Source organism: Petaurus breviceps, unplaced genomic scaffold (assembly GCF_028583685.1).
Source record: "Petaurus breviceps papuanus isolate PSGF00001 unplaced genomic scaffold, PetGlider_PUasm1.0 90849, whole genome shotgun sequence".
In the NCBI taxonomy this organism is placed as follows: Eukaryota; Metazoa; Chordata; class Mammalia; order Diprotodontia; family Petauridae; genus Petaurus; species Petaurus breviceps.
In genome coordinates, this window is record NW_027187361.1 from 22346185 (window position 1) to 22359495 (window position 13311).

Genomic DNA, 13311 nt, shown 5'->3' on the forward strand with positions numbered 1-13311 from the left:
TTCCTTCCTTCCTTCCTTCCTTCCTTCCTTCCTTCCTTCCTTCCTTCTTTCCTTCCTTCCTTCCTTTCATCAGAGTTAAGTAACTTGCCCAGGACCACACAGCTAGTAAGTATCTGAGGTCAAATTTGAATTCAGGCCTTCCTGACTCAAAGGCCTTGCCCTATCTATCCATTGCACCCTAACTGCCCCCATTTGGGGTTTTATTGCCACAGATACTGTATTTTTGCAGATGAGGAAACTGAGATAAACAGGGTTAAGTGATTGGCCCAGAGTCACATTTCTATTAAGTGTCTGAAGCCAGATTTGAATTCAGGAAGATGATTCTTCCTGACTCCAGGCTCATGCTCTATATACTGTGTCACCCAGCACAAAAGAAGCCTCAGACGCTTAGTAGCTATGTGACCCTGGGCAAATCATTTAACCGTTGTTTGCCTCAGTTTCCCTAATTATAAAATGAGGATTAGTAGCTACCTCCCAGATCTAAGTATTAAATAAGATAATATTGGTAAAGTGCTTAGCACTTTTAGTAGGTGTTTAATAAATGCTAGTTTTCTTCCTTCAAGAATAAAATAAGAGTAAAGAGTCTCTGAGTAAGGCTCTCCCAGAAGAAAAGAGGAGGTTTAGTGCCTGGACTTGATGATCCCTTTTTTTATCTATGCAAGGACCTTAATTATTTCCTGATTCACACTTGCATAACAGTTTGATAAAGTGTCACTGTTATAGCATAGGGACATTCAAGTTTGGTCTGAATTTTAAGAAACTGTGGGATACCTGAAGTTATTCTCCACAACTCAGAGATAAGACAATTTCATGGGAGGAGTGCTTACTGAGAGCCTGACGAGAACTTCTGCTCTCTCTCTGTCTGATGCTACTTATAGAGAGGAGGTAAAAGCAGGTACGCTCTGTGGTCCAGACATCTGGAACAGTTTTCCTTACACTAACCCTGATCTCATGACTGCTGAGAAAGACAACAAGAAAGCCACTAAAATCATCTGCTCTAGTGGGGAACAGAGGACTGTCGGGGGCTGCTGGCGGAGTCTGCTTATACAGGTGACTTTCTCCATGTGCCTGGCTTTGTGTTTGTAATGCGAATGTAAATTTTAAAGATCTTCCCTGCCCCTAGGCTAAAGTGCACCTGAAGCCTGGGGTGGGAGGCTTGTTTTTCAGTAGATACTTTTTGATTGGCCAGTGGGTCAATAAGGTTGTTACATTCTCTGAGCCAGGAGAAGGCTATATAAGCCCTGATGTGTAGCTTTGTTTTGGGACTCACTTTGAGAAGTGTTCTATGATTTGATCTGAATTCTGGGAAGCCATTGTCCAGAGCCCACCGGCTTTGAAAAACCCAGAATGTGGAAACCCAGATGTTGACTGGGTATGGATGTAATGGTTGGACAGTTTGGAAATCTGTCTACTTGATGTTTCTGTCTTGGTAATTCTGCCTGTATGCTTTGAGGTTCGGGGTGCTGACCTTTTCTCCTGAACAAGGTAAACGATATATGTCTGACTGATTAAAGTAAGCTTGTTAACCCATTTTGAGTTGCTTTCCTTTATCAAAGCAGATCCAAGAACCTGTATGGGCGGCAAACCCTGAGGACGCTTGGGGTGCTTGCTGCTACAGTGTTCCCCTGAATAGCGTGTATTCCTGGAGAAAGTCTTGTGCGTCTGGTTTCCTACAAGTGGTTTGGAGTCTTGAATAGGGAGCAGACCAAAGGACTGGGGAATGATAAGTCAGCTTCACAAGTCTGTGACATTTGTGCCTTTGGCAAATTCTGCTTGTATCTGAGGTCACCGCACCCTGACAGTAACCCTGCTGAGATGGAATTAGACCTCCCCTTGGAATCACACAAGTCTTCATGAAACCTGTCCTGGGCTGGACAGCTACCAGAGCTATAGTTAAGTGTGTGTGCGTGTGTGCACATATATACATATACATATACACACATACACACATGTATCTGTGTATACATATATGTATATGTACAGAGAGAGAGAGATTCCGAGAAGGGAGATCAGAAAACCTTATGTCCGGCTGCTTAGTTGTTTGTCTAAAGCACCTGAAACTTATGTTCCCAATAATTTCATTATACACACACACACACACACATATGGTCCTTTCTTCGGTCCTTTTATTATATATATATATATATATATATATATATATATATATATATATACATACACATAAAATATTTATATATATGTGCACAGAAAAGCAATTAAATTTATGGGCTGTAAAATATTTTCCTCTTAGTAGATCACTCAAAAGCCTATGATAAATGGAGAGCATTTAAATCAAGTCAAGAGTATTTATTAAGGCTTTCTGCCTTCCAAACATGTGGGAGTTTCCTTCTACTATGAACTATTTTTCACCACAGAATCTTTCTAAAGGAAGCCTTTTGCTCCTTGCATTGCAGTGAATCTTTTCAAGAGTTCCTTTTTAAAGTCACAACATGACATGATAAGGCTTGTGTTTTATTATGAAATAGTTGTGCCCTGTGGGAGGTTTGAGGAAACCCTTGGCTTTATGCCCAGGATCAAACACAGTTCAGCTCACCAACCCTGGACAATAACAAAAATTTTGTCATGTTCAATCTGAAGTTAAAACTGAAGGATTTCACAGCTATGGTGCCCGGTGCCGGCATTTCAGAATTACCAGCCATAGCCTAGAATGTGGCTACTGCTTTTGGTGCAGTTCAAACCATCATTTCCATGTGTATCTTCCCTGCTTGATACTCAAGTATCTGCTAAGAAAGGTTCTGGATACTTCTCCTTTGGTGGCTTCTTGCCTTTCCTATCACAATAATAATTAATGTTTATATAGTGCTTTACATACATTTTCTCATTTGACCCTCATGACAACTCTGTGAGGAACATGCCATTATTGATCCCCACTTTACAAATGAGAAAACTGAAGAAAGGAGAGGTTCCACCACCTGTCCAGGTCACATAGCTACTAATTTTCTGAGGCAGGATTTGAACTCAGATCTTCACTTCAAGTCCAGTTCTCTATCCACTGTGCCACCTAGTGGTCACAAGTTACGTTAGTGAAGATTAAAATTTTACTCTCAATAATTTACACCATACTTCAGGTATGAAAGAGAAAGGAACTTGATTTGGGAGCTATAAGAAAAAAATATCCATTAAGTTCCATGATGATTTACTAGTTAGTAAAAACACAGCTAGGGGCAGCTAGGTGACTGAGTGAATAGAGCTCCAGCCCTGGAGTCAGGAGGACCTGAGTTCAAATCCTGCCTCAGCCACTTGACTCTTACTAGCTGTGGGAACTTGGGTATCCAATTGGCTTGCCTTCCCCCCTCCACCCCCAAAATAAGAAATACACCAATAACCTTTGAGACACACAATGGCCCAGTTGGATACTTCCCCTCTCTAACAAATGAATGTACAAACTTCAAAGGAAGCAAAGCAGGAAGATGTCATAAGGAAAGTAAAATGATAGGAGATGCTTTTGTGGGAGGGGACGGGTGTATGGAAGGCAAAGGTCCCCATCCCATTTCTGAGGAAACCCTAACCAGCACACACTGCTTGTACGTGTGGAGACGGATTCTGAAATTAGCTCAGGATTTGCTTCTATCACCGTTTTTCACAGAAACTCTCACAGGCATAAGTGGGGTATCATCTGAGTGTACGTGTACCCACTGTGGGTCTGAGCAGACTTTTTGCTTCATGTCCAAACAGAATTGGGCAAACAGGACCCCAAATCCTCTGCAGAAACGGGATCAGCAGTTGTCAGTTGGCTGATTGGAGACACCTGGAGCCTGAGGCAAGCAGTCAGATAATAGTAAGTGTTGAGTCATTGGTCTGGGCCTTTCACTGAGGGGAGCTGAACAGATCCTTGGACCTTGTGCTGTACTGAACTGAATTCAAAACCACTTTGTATCCTACCACCTTGCTTTTGCTTTTTTTCTTTAATTGATACACTTTTTTACAATACATTCATTTCTGAATCTATGTCTTATCTGTAATGGGAATGTAAATTTAAAGATCTTCCCTGCCCCTAGGCTAAAGTGCACCTGGAGCCTGGGGTGGGAGGCTGATTTTTCAGTAGATACTTTTTGATTGGCCAGTGGGTCCAGAAGGTTGTTGCATTCTCTGAGCCAAGAGAAGGCTATATAAGTCCTGATGTGTAGCTTTGTTTTGGGGGCTCACTTTGAGAAGTGTTCTGTGATTTGATATGGATTCTGGAAAGCCGTTGTCCAGAGCCCCCCAGCTTTGAAAAACCCAGATGTTGATTTGGTATGGATGTAATGATTGGACAGTTTGCAAAGCTGTCTACTTGATCTGTTTCTATTTTGATAATTCTGCCTGTATACTCTGAAGTTTGGGGTGCTGACCTCTTTCCCCTGAAGGAGGTGAATGATGCATATCTGACTGATTAAAGTAAGCTTGTTAACCCATTTTGAGTTGCTTTCCTTTATCAAAGCAGATCCAAGAACCTGTGTTGGCAGCCACCCTGGGGACGCTGGGGTGCTTGCTGCTACATTATCCCCCATCCCCACCCCATGCCCAGAAAGCAATCTCTTGTGACAAAGATTTTAAAAGAAAAAACAGACCATGTCTAATAGTGCATGCAATATTCCACACCCATAGTTGTGCATCTCTGTAACAGAGAGAGATAGCCCATTGCTTTTGGCCCAGTCCCAATGATCCCCATTCTTGCCTAAGCAGGACCCAGACTTTGATCTCTGGGCTAGTACACGTCTTAGTCTACAAGTCTACTCTCATCTAATCTCCATAGGAACTCTGACCTCTTGACTAATAGATGGTGAATTCTAGGTCTTTCCTTCTCTGCCTTTTACCTAATAGGAAGGGAAGAATATTTCACTCTTTAAAGAAGTAACATTAGGGAAAAAAAATGGGATCAGTGGAGCTCAGATCCAAAGACGGTCTTCTCCATCACTAGATACCACTAAAAGGAATATGTACCTTGTTCTGCTGATGTTGTTTGTCCTTTGCTCTCAAAGAGGTCCATGACATCAGGAAAGTGAATTGGATTTAAGTGAGGGAGGGTTGTGCTGTCACCAGCCTCACTTTCTCCTCCAGAGCTATCTGGATCCAGTGGTGAGATACAGATCAGGATGACCGAACCAGACCCTACTCAAAGGACTTGGTGGATGAGTTAGTTACTTTTGCTGAACTATTGGGGTTTTTTAAAAATTACCTGTTACGAGGGCTGACTCTTTGGGGGGAAGGAGAAAGGAAGGATATACTGGGAAATGAAGAGATTTAAGAACAAAAAAATCAAAAAATTAAAAAGAAAATTGATGTGTTTCTGAAAAGTTGTCAGGTGAATCATAAAGCATTAACAAGTAGGTTATTTACTATTCTATGACATAACACATAGACACTTAAAGGCAAGTCTTGACTTATAAATTTAAGGGAATTCCTTTTTGAAAGGCAACTATGGAGTATTATATTTGTGTATGTATGGTATATATAAGTATATATGTATGTGTGGATATGTCTATGTATATCTCTCTATACACACATACATGTGTGTTTACATATGTGTGTACATACATGCATACATAATTTATATGTGGATACAGCATTGGACTTCGAGTCCTGAAGACCTGAGTTCATATCTTGCCTCAGATACTAACTAGCTGTGTAATCCTATGCTATTGCCTCTGTTTCCTCAACTAAAAATGGGGATAATAATAGTGCCTCCCTACTTCACCTACTTATGAGAATCAAATGAGACAATATTTGTAAAGCACTCAGAAAACCAGAGTTATATAAATACAGAGAGAAACTATACAAAAGAGTTACATAAAGAGCCTCTAAAGACCGCAAATCAAGAAATCTTTCCCCAATATGAATAATTATCACTCAATTGATCTACTTTGTTAATTCAGACTTTGATAAATTGGGTAATGCTTCAACGTAAAGTGACGTGTTTTTAAGAAGAAAAGTCAATTGGGATCTTAAATAATATTACTTCTCTCGATGTCAGTGTTGGACGTAATTCCAAAATTATGCTCTCAAAAAAAATCATAAGAAAAAGCGATGACTTCGATGAGCCAGATTAGGTCCTGGGCTCTTAAAATAGACATTATCAATTTATTTGAACATGCCTGTTATTCTCCATTCACAACTGTAGTGGAGGCTAAGGACTAAGGTCCCATAAAGTAATCATAACATACAATATTGCCAAGCTATAGAGGAGACCCTGTATCAAGACGATGGGAAATCTGAAACACCTAAAAGAGAAAACTGGCAATTACTAGATATGGGAATTGGTGTGTTACTGTGGAAACAGTGGTGCATTTCAAGTCAGAAGACCTGGGCTCATGTTCCAGCCATTTATTACCCATATGAACTTGGATAAGTGGTTTGACCTTTATGGACCTCAGTTTCCTCATCTGTACAGTAAGAAATTTTGAGTTGTTTTGCTCTAAGATTCCTCTGAACTTTTAATCATGAACCTGAGGAACTGAAAAAAACAAACAAACATAGACTCGTTTTAAGTCCTCTTGATATATTTGAAAGAAACAACTAGTCACTTTTAGTAGTTTAAGAGAGGTGATGGCCACATTCACTTGGGGCTAAGCTTTTGCCTTGCTTTTAACAGTCCCTAGGATCGCTGCTGCCCAATGGCATCCCCTCCCTCAGATCTGGAGCCAGCAGGGTTTCTGGGAACACTCTCTGTGGATGGTCTGGCAGCCAGCCAGCCAGCAATATCTCTTCCCATTTGGTTTGTTGCACATCCATCCTCTTAGCTGACTTGTCCATGCCATAACAACCTTTAAACTCCAGTTTATCAGGTGGGTATTGCCATAGGCTGTTCCAAATGGGAAATTCGATCTCAAAAATTGTGTGGAAAAATCCTTGCCATCCTAAGAATGAATAAATGAATGAATGAGTGTTTTTGAGCTGTTTTCAGTCGTGTCTGACTTTTTGTAACTCTGTTTGGGGTTTTCTTGGCAACGATACTGGAGTAGTTTGCCATTTCTTTCTCTAGATTATTTGACAGATGAGGAAACTGAGGCGAACAGTGTTAAGTGACTTGCCCAGGCTCACACAGCTATTAAATGTCTGAAGCTGGATTTGAACTCTGGAAGATGATTCTTCCTGACTCCAGGCCCAGCATTCTATCCACTGTGCCACCTATGAGTTGGTCAATTTGATGCCTATAAATGGATTTATCTAAGTGCTGTTCTAGACATGAAGCAAACCAGGATAAGTAAAGAAAATTTCAAAGAATGGAATAAAAATGCCGTGTGCATGAATACTCACAGGACAGCTGACCACGCAAGCTAAAACTTAGTCTAGGATTGTAAAGCTACGTTTGCTTGCTTCATGCTGACGCCTGCAATCAGATGGTTCATTCCTCATCACCAACCATTGCTGTCATCGCTGACACTGATAAGGCCAGTTTGCACCAATAAAATAGGAACATGTATACAAATCAAGGTGTCGATCAGTTTTTTTAACCCAACTGTAAAACTAGGGCTAAAAGATTTTTGACAGCCCTAGAATGTAGCCACATTCTTGGATTTTCAAGTAAGACTTTGAGGCTATTTCCAAGGAGCATCCTGTTAAAATACTAACTCTGTTGTTGTTCAGTTGTGTCTGACTCTTCGTGACCCCATTTGGGGTTTTCCTGGCAAAGATACTAGAGTGGTTTGCCATTTCCTTCTCTGGATCATTTGACAGATAAAAAAACTGAGGCAAACAAGATTAAGTGACTTGCCCAGGGTCACACAGCTAGTAAGTGTCTGAGGCCAGATTTGAACTCAGGCCTTCCTGACTAGAGAGCTGTCACTCTATTCACTGAGTCATCTAGCTGCTCCTACCTCTCTACTAATTAATAAAATATGAGGAGATGATGTGCTGTCCATATACCTTGGATATAGCTATTTCCAACTTTTTTTAACAAAACTACATGTGATGATTTTAAAAGGTCCAATTCTGTGACTTTTGCTGTCACTTACATAGACAATGTTCACAATCGTGTTTTTATGAGGATTTCTTCTGCTGACGAATTTGATAAACATCCCTCCTCTTTCTACCTCACAGAGTCTCAGAGTTTGAAGGGACCTCAAGGGTCACTTAGTCCAGCACACAGCTAAGTACAACACCCTTAATGAGTGGTCATCCACTTGCATGCCAATATTTCAAAGTAAATATTTAAAAGCTACCAAAGAATGCCCAAAACATCCTTCAAGAATGATTCCAAAGAAACATAAGATCATTTTCCCAACTCCCAGTCTAATGTTCCTACTATTTTCCATGACTTTTTATATAACAGGACCTGTATTTGGGGTTTTAAGTTTTCAGGATTTGTCATCAAAAAGGTTTTGTGTAAAAAAAGAATCTAGCCTGGAGATAGTACTCTCTCTGTCTCTGTCTCTCTCCATACATACATACACACACACGTATATGTATATAATGTATATATGTACCCACATATACATATATATGCATATATGTATATAAGATATATAAATATATGAGTGCATAATTTATACAGAGAGGGAGGGAGAGGAGGGAAAAAGAGAGAGGGGGGGAGAGAGAGATGTTAGACATAAATTCTGAACCCTCTGCCTTCCTCTGCTACCACCCTGCTAACATCACTGCAGAATCAATGCTGTCATATGATTGTAAGACATGGAACAGTAAATCTCTGAAGTACTGAAAATCAGTACCACCCAGAGGACAATGAGGACTTGAATCACGCATATGAATAAGATGCCACACACTGAGAATCAGAGTTAGGAATAAACTTATGGGCAGTCTATGTGCTCCACTGGTACCTTCAAGATGTCAGGAGACAGTAACAACAATAGGTAACATTGATGTAGTGTTTTAAGATTTGCAAAATGCTTTTACATGTGTAATCTCAAATCATCCTCACAAAAACCTTGTGAGGTTGGTACTACTATTTTCCTTATTTTACAAACAACTATGGCCCTGAAGTCAGAAGGACCTGAGTTCAAATCTAGACTCAGACACTTACTAGCTGTGTGATCCTGGGCAAGTCACTTAATCCCAATTGTCAGAAAGGAAGGAAGGAAGGAAGGAAGGAAGGAAGGAAGGAAGGAAGGAAGGAAGGAAGGAAGGAAGGAAGGAAGGAAGGAAGAAAGAAGAAAGAAAGGAAGGAAGGAAGAAAGAAAGAAAGAAAGAAAGAAAGAAAGAAAGAAAGAAAGAAAGAAAGAAAGAAAGAAAGAAAGAAAGAAAGAAAGAAAGAGAAAGAAAAAAAGGAAGGAAGGAAGGACGGAAGGAAGGAAGAAAAGAAAGAGGGAAAGAAAGGAAGGAAGGAAGAAAGAAAGGAAGGAAGGAAGGAAGGAAGGAAGGAAGGAAGAAAGGAAAGAAGGAAGGAAGGAAGGAAGGAAGGAAGGAAGGAAGGAAGGAAGGGAGGAAGGAAGGAAAGTAGGGAGGAAGGAAGGAAGGAAGGAAGGAAGGAAGGAAGGAAGGAAGGAAGGAAGGAAGGAAGGAAGGAAGGAAGGAAAGAAAGAAAAGAAAAAGTATACTGAGGCCAAGACGGATTACGTAACTTGTCCAGGATAACACAGCTAGTAAGGGTATGAGGTGGCATTCAAATTCAGGTCTTCCTGACTCCAAATTCAGCATTTTATCCACTGTGACAGCTGTTGCTGTTATCAAATGGTTTTCAGCTGTGTCTGACTCCTTGTGATCCAATTTGAGCTTTTCCTGGCAAAGATACTAGAGAGGTTTACCATTTCCTTCTCCAGCTCATTTGACAGATGAGGAAACTGAGGTAAACAGGGTTAAGTGACTTGTCCAGGGGTCACAGAAATAGTAAGAGTCTGAGGTCAGATTTGAGCTCAGAGAAACTGGGTCTTCCTGACTCCAGGCCTGGAATCCTATCCACTGTACCACCTAGCTGCCCCAACCATGCCACCTACTTGCCTAAAGAAAGTTTCTACTATGTTAAAAAGAAAACCCAGGTCCCATAGAGAATTTATGGGAAGAAATGAACAAGAGTTGATCAGGACAAATGGGTTTGGTTGGATTGTGATTTGCACCAATGGAGGGAATAGGCACATTGATGAGATCATTTAAGTGGTTTGGCATATATGATGCAGCGGGCTTGTTTCCTAGAGAGCAAATTCATTGTCTGGCTCACCAATAAGCACAAGAAGGACATACGGCAAACATTTTTTAAAAATACTAGTGTGTACTATCCAGTTTCCATTAAGAACATAAGTGGGGGTGGCCAGGTAGCACAGCGAGTAAGAGCACCGGCCCCAGTGTCAGGATGACATGTGGATCGAATCCCGGGCTCAGACACTTATTACCCACCCAGAAACACCTGGCCGTGTAACCTTGAGCAAGTTACTTAACCCCAATTGCTTAAAAACAAAAAAAGAACATAAGTGGTTATTTTGTCAAACAAACTGAAGATTCTTCTTACATGTAAAATTATGCTCTTAGGACACAGAAGCTTTGACAAGCAGAATCCTTGTCTAGCACACAAAAGGAGTTTCTGAGTTTCACCTGGGGTTAAGTGACTTGCCCAAGGTCACAGGGCTAGTGTGTGTGTGTGTGTGTGTGTGTGTGTGTGTGTGTGTGTGTGTGTGAAGTGTCTGAGGCTGGATTTGAACTCAGGTCCTCCTGACTCCAGGTCCAGTGCTCTATTCACTGCGCCACCTAGCCTCTCCGAAAGAAATGGTTTTTGGAAAAAAAAATACAAATGTTTCTATTGCTAGTATCATTTCTTAGTACTTTCATTTGCACCTGTTATGAATCATGGTAATAAAACTTAGCCAAAGAGAGCAACCATTCCTAATAATCTGATCATTTTTGCTCTAAATACTCTGTGTATACCTGAATGATGCAAGACAATGCCTTTCATCTCCAAATGCCGTCTCGTGCTCGGAACTGTAAATTTATAACTTGATCAAAGTAAAATAATGTTTGAAAACATTACAGTGCATCTAGAGAAAGAACAGGTTTTCTTCCTATGCACCCACGGGTATTATAGACAGATATGTTTCAAAGGAGTTGAGGACGTGGGGTAAAGTGATACTGTGCTCTTTCTTCAGCAGTCTCTGTACAGGCAAAGTCAGATTAATACAATAAGCATCAAGGATGGTCCTGGTTGGAAGCGAGAGGAAGGAGCTGGCGCAGTGCAAAGCAAGCTGGAGGATCTCAGTCTGTGGCGCTCCTGCGCTGTTCTCCTTCTCTCTAAGAGGACCACTGATGTCCAGAGGCTGGTGTCGTGACTTGCTTTTGAATTGGATTTAAGTGAGGCAGACATTCACAAAGTCATCATCCTCACTCTCTCCTCTGGAGTCATCCAAGTTCAGCATCAAAACCACTGAGGATGGCCCAGGATGCAGTAGGTGACCTTGGCATTTCTAAATTAAGGTCTTTCCAGGGTCTCAGTTTGTCTGAGGCAACGTCCATTCAATGACTAAGAGTTATGTAAGAACTGAGACAAAAGATGGTTGTTTGCCATCAAGAAAGTATCCTTCTGGGAAGGGAAAGCCCTCAGAGTTTCTGGACCAACAGAAAACAATCACTATTTAAACTGCTAAACCACGATAAGCCCCTGAGACTTGGGCTGGGGGCTATTATTCAATGAAAGTCCCAGGGATTTGGGGCTTAGAAGCTTAGTCAAGTAGCTCCATTTGAATCAAAAAGGGCTTTTTTAAAGTCTTTTTTTGTTTTTTGGAGCTATAGTTCAAGAAATCATAAGTGAAAACTGTACTGGACAAAAAGTAAATTGTCCCAGCTTTTTGAAAAAAAATTAAAATAATAAAAATAAAATTTAGAAATAAACTAATTTTTTAATCTAGCTCCCAAACAAAGATTAATGTAAAACATTCTCCAAACAAATTAACTCCTTCCCACAAACACACACAACATCCATGGGGGGACTAAGTGTGAAATCAGACCATCATAGTGAACATGACTCACAGCAGCTGCTCTGGAAGGTCTTCTCAGTGTGTAGAGACCTTAAGCAGAATCCATTGTTCAGCCTTCACTCAACATTCTTCCGAAGCCCGGGAGTATGGAGAGCTAGAAGATATGGGGGGAGGGCTGGCCATGACCTTTTCAGGACGGTTCATTCACCTTTGGTGTCCACCTGATTCACCCAACTCTCACCTTTGGCTCCAAGAAGCAGCAGCACGAGGAGCAGCCACACCCTGGTAAACTCTGTAAATGGTTTAAAGTATGTTAAGGGTAAGCCATGGGCCTCAAACCTGTCAGCGAGTAAAGGAGTGTCTATCCCAAACATATTTCCCCAGGTGCAATGGTTGGATGAGAACAGTATGTTCCAGCAGCTTTGAAGGTGGCTCAAACAGACAGTGTGCTTAGGGAGCTTGGGGTGCTTAGGCATGGTCAGACATCACAGGTCCTCACCGGTCATTTTGACTTTGTCTTGCCAGATCTCAAAGGTCTCTTTTTGTTTTAAATCCTATGTTTCAAGGCAATTGGCTTTACTTATCATACCCTGAGAGCTTTTCTGGCTCAATATGTTCTCAGGGGAAAAAAAAAAATCCCACACTATCTCCACCCATGTCCTTCCTATATTTTAGCGTAACTAAGAAGTTCCCTGCTACCACCACCCAGTAGCCATACACCCTTCTGTACGGTAGCCATGAAAGGGAACTAATTCTACATATTTTAAACGTCTGAGTATATAACTACACCCCCAGAAAGCATCAAATTGAGCAGTGACCTTGCTCATGTCCACTGTCAATTTGGGGAAGGATGTGCTTTCTGCTAGCTGCCTTTTCTTGCTCTAGTTCCACCTGGAAGACATCATCCTCTGGAATGCAAGCATCATTCCCCAGAAAGCAACCACCATGGGAAGAGACTGGCCATCCGCACCACCTGCCAATCAATCACCACCCACAGGTCAACCTAGCTGAGGCATCAAGGCACCCTTTGGGAGAAACAGGAGGCAGCACATGCCAGGCAGGTTGAACAGCCATCACTACCACCACCTTGACCACTATCTCCTCTCAAACTCCAATGGAAACAGCTAGGACTCTGAACCCAAGAGCCTTGGGAATAGCAAAGCTTCCAGTCTCCTTTATCCTGAGAAATCCTGGGCAACTCATGGGGAGGTATCACATAGCCTGACAACTGCTCTTGTAGGCACCGATGTTCTCACCTGCTGAAGGAAAGTAGGTTGAGAAAAGGAAGTCATTAGTATTGTCAAATGGTTCAACATTAGAAAATGGTACAATTTTATCAGTAAAGATGACATTAAAGAAAAGGCATTAATGTCTGTTTTGCATCAGCAACCTAAGGATCCTGCAACCTTCTATCTCCACCATTAGAATGTGAGTTCCTTGAGAGTGGGGGCTGGTC

At 41.3% G+C, this 13311-nt stretch overlaps 1 long non-coding RNA gene across 3 annotated transcripts in view; it reads left to right on the forward strand.

The window, feature by feature from the left end:
* LOC138149867 (uncharacterized) overlaps positions 1–13311 on the forward strand; it is a 63645-nt gene that overhangs the window by 8179 nt on the left and 42155 nt on the right. The window contains exons 3-4 of one of the 3 annotated variants that reach the window (XR_011165447.1): positions 3697–3799; positions 6593–6873. This is a non-coding gene — a long non-coding RNA (uncharacterized lncRNA). Of the gene's footprint in view, positions 1–878; positions 1552–3696; positions 3800–6592; positions 6874–13311 lie in introns of those variants that run through there. The other 2 variants (XR_011165449.1, XR_011165448.1) reach the window with 2 other exon arrangements.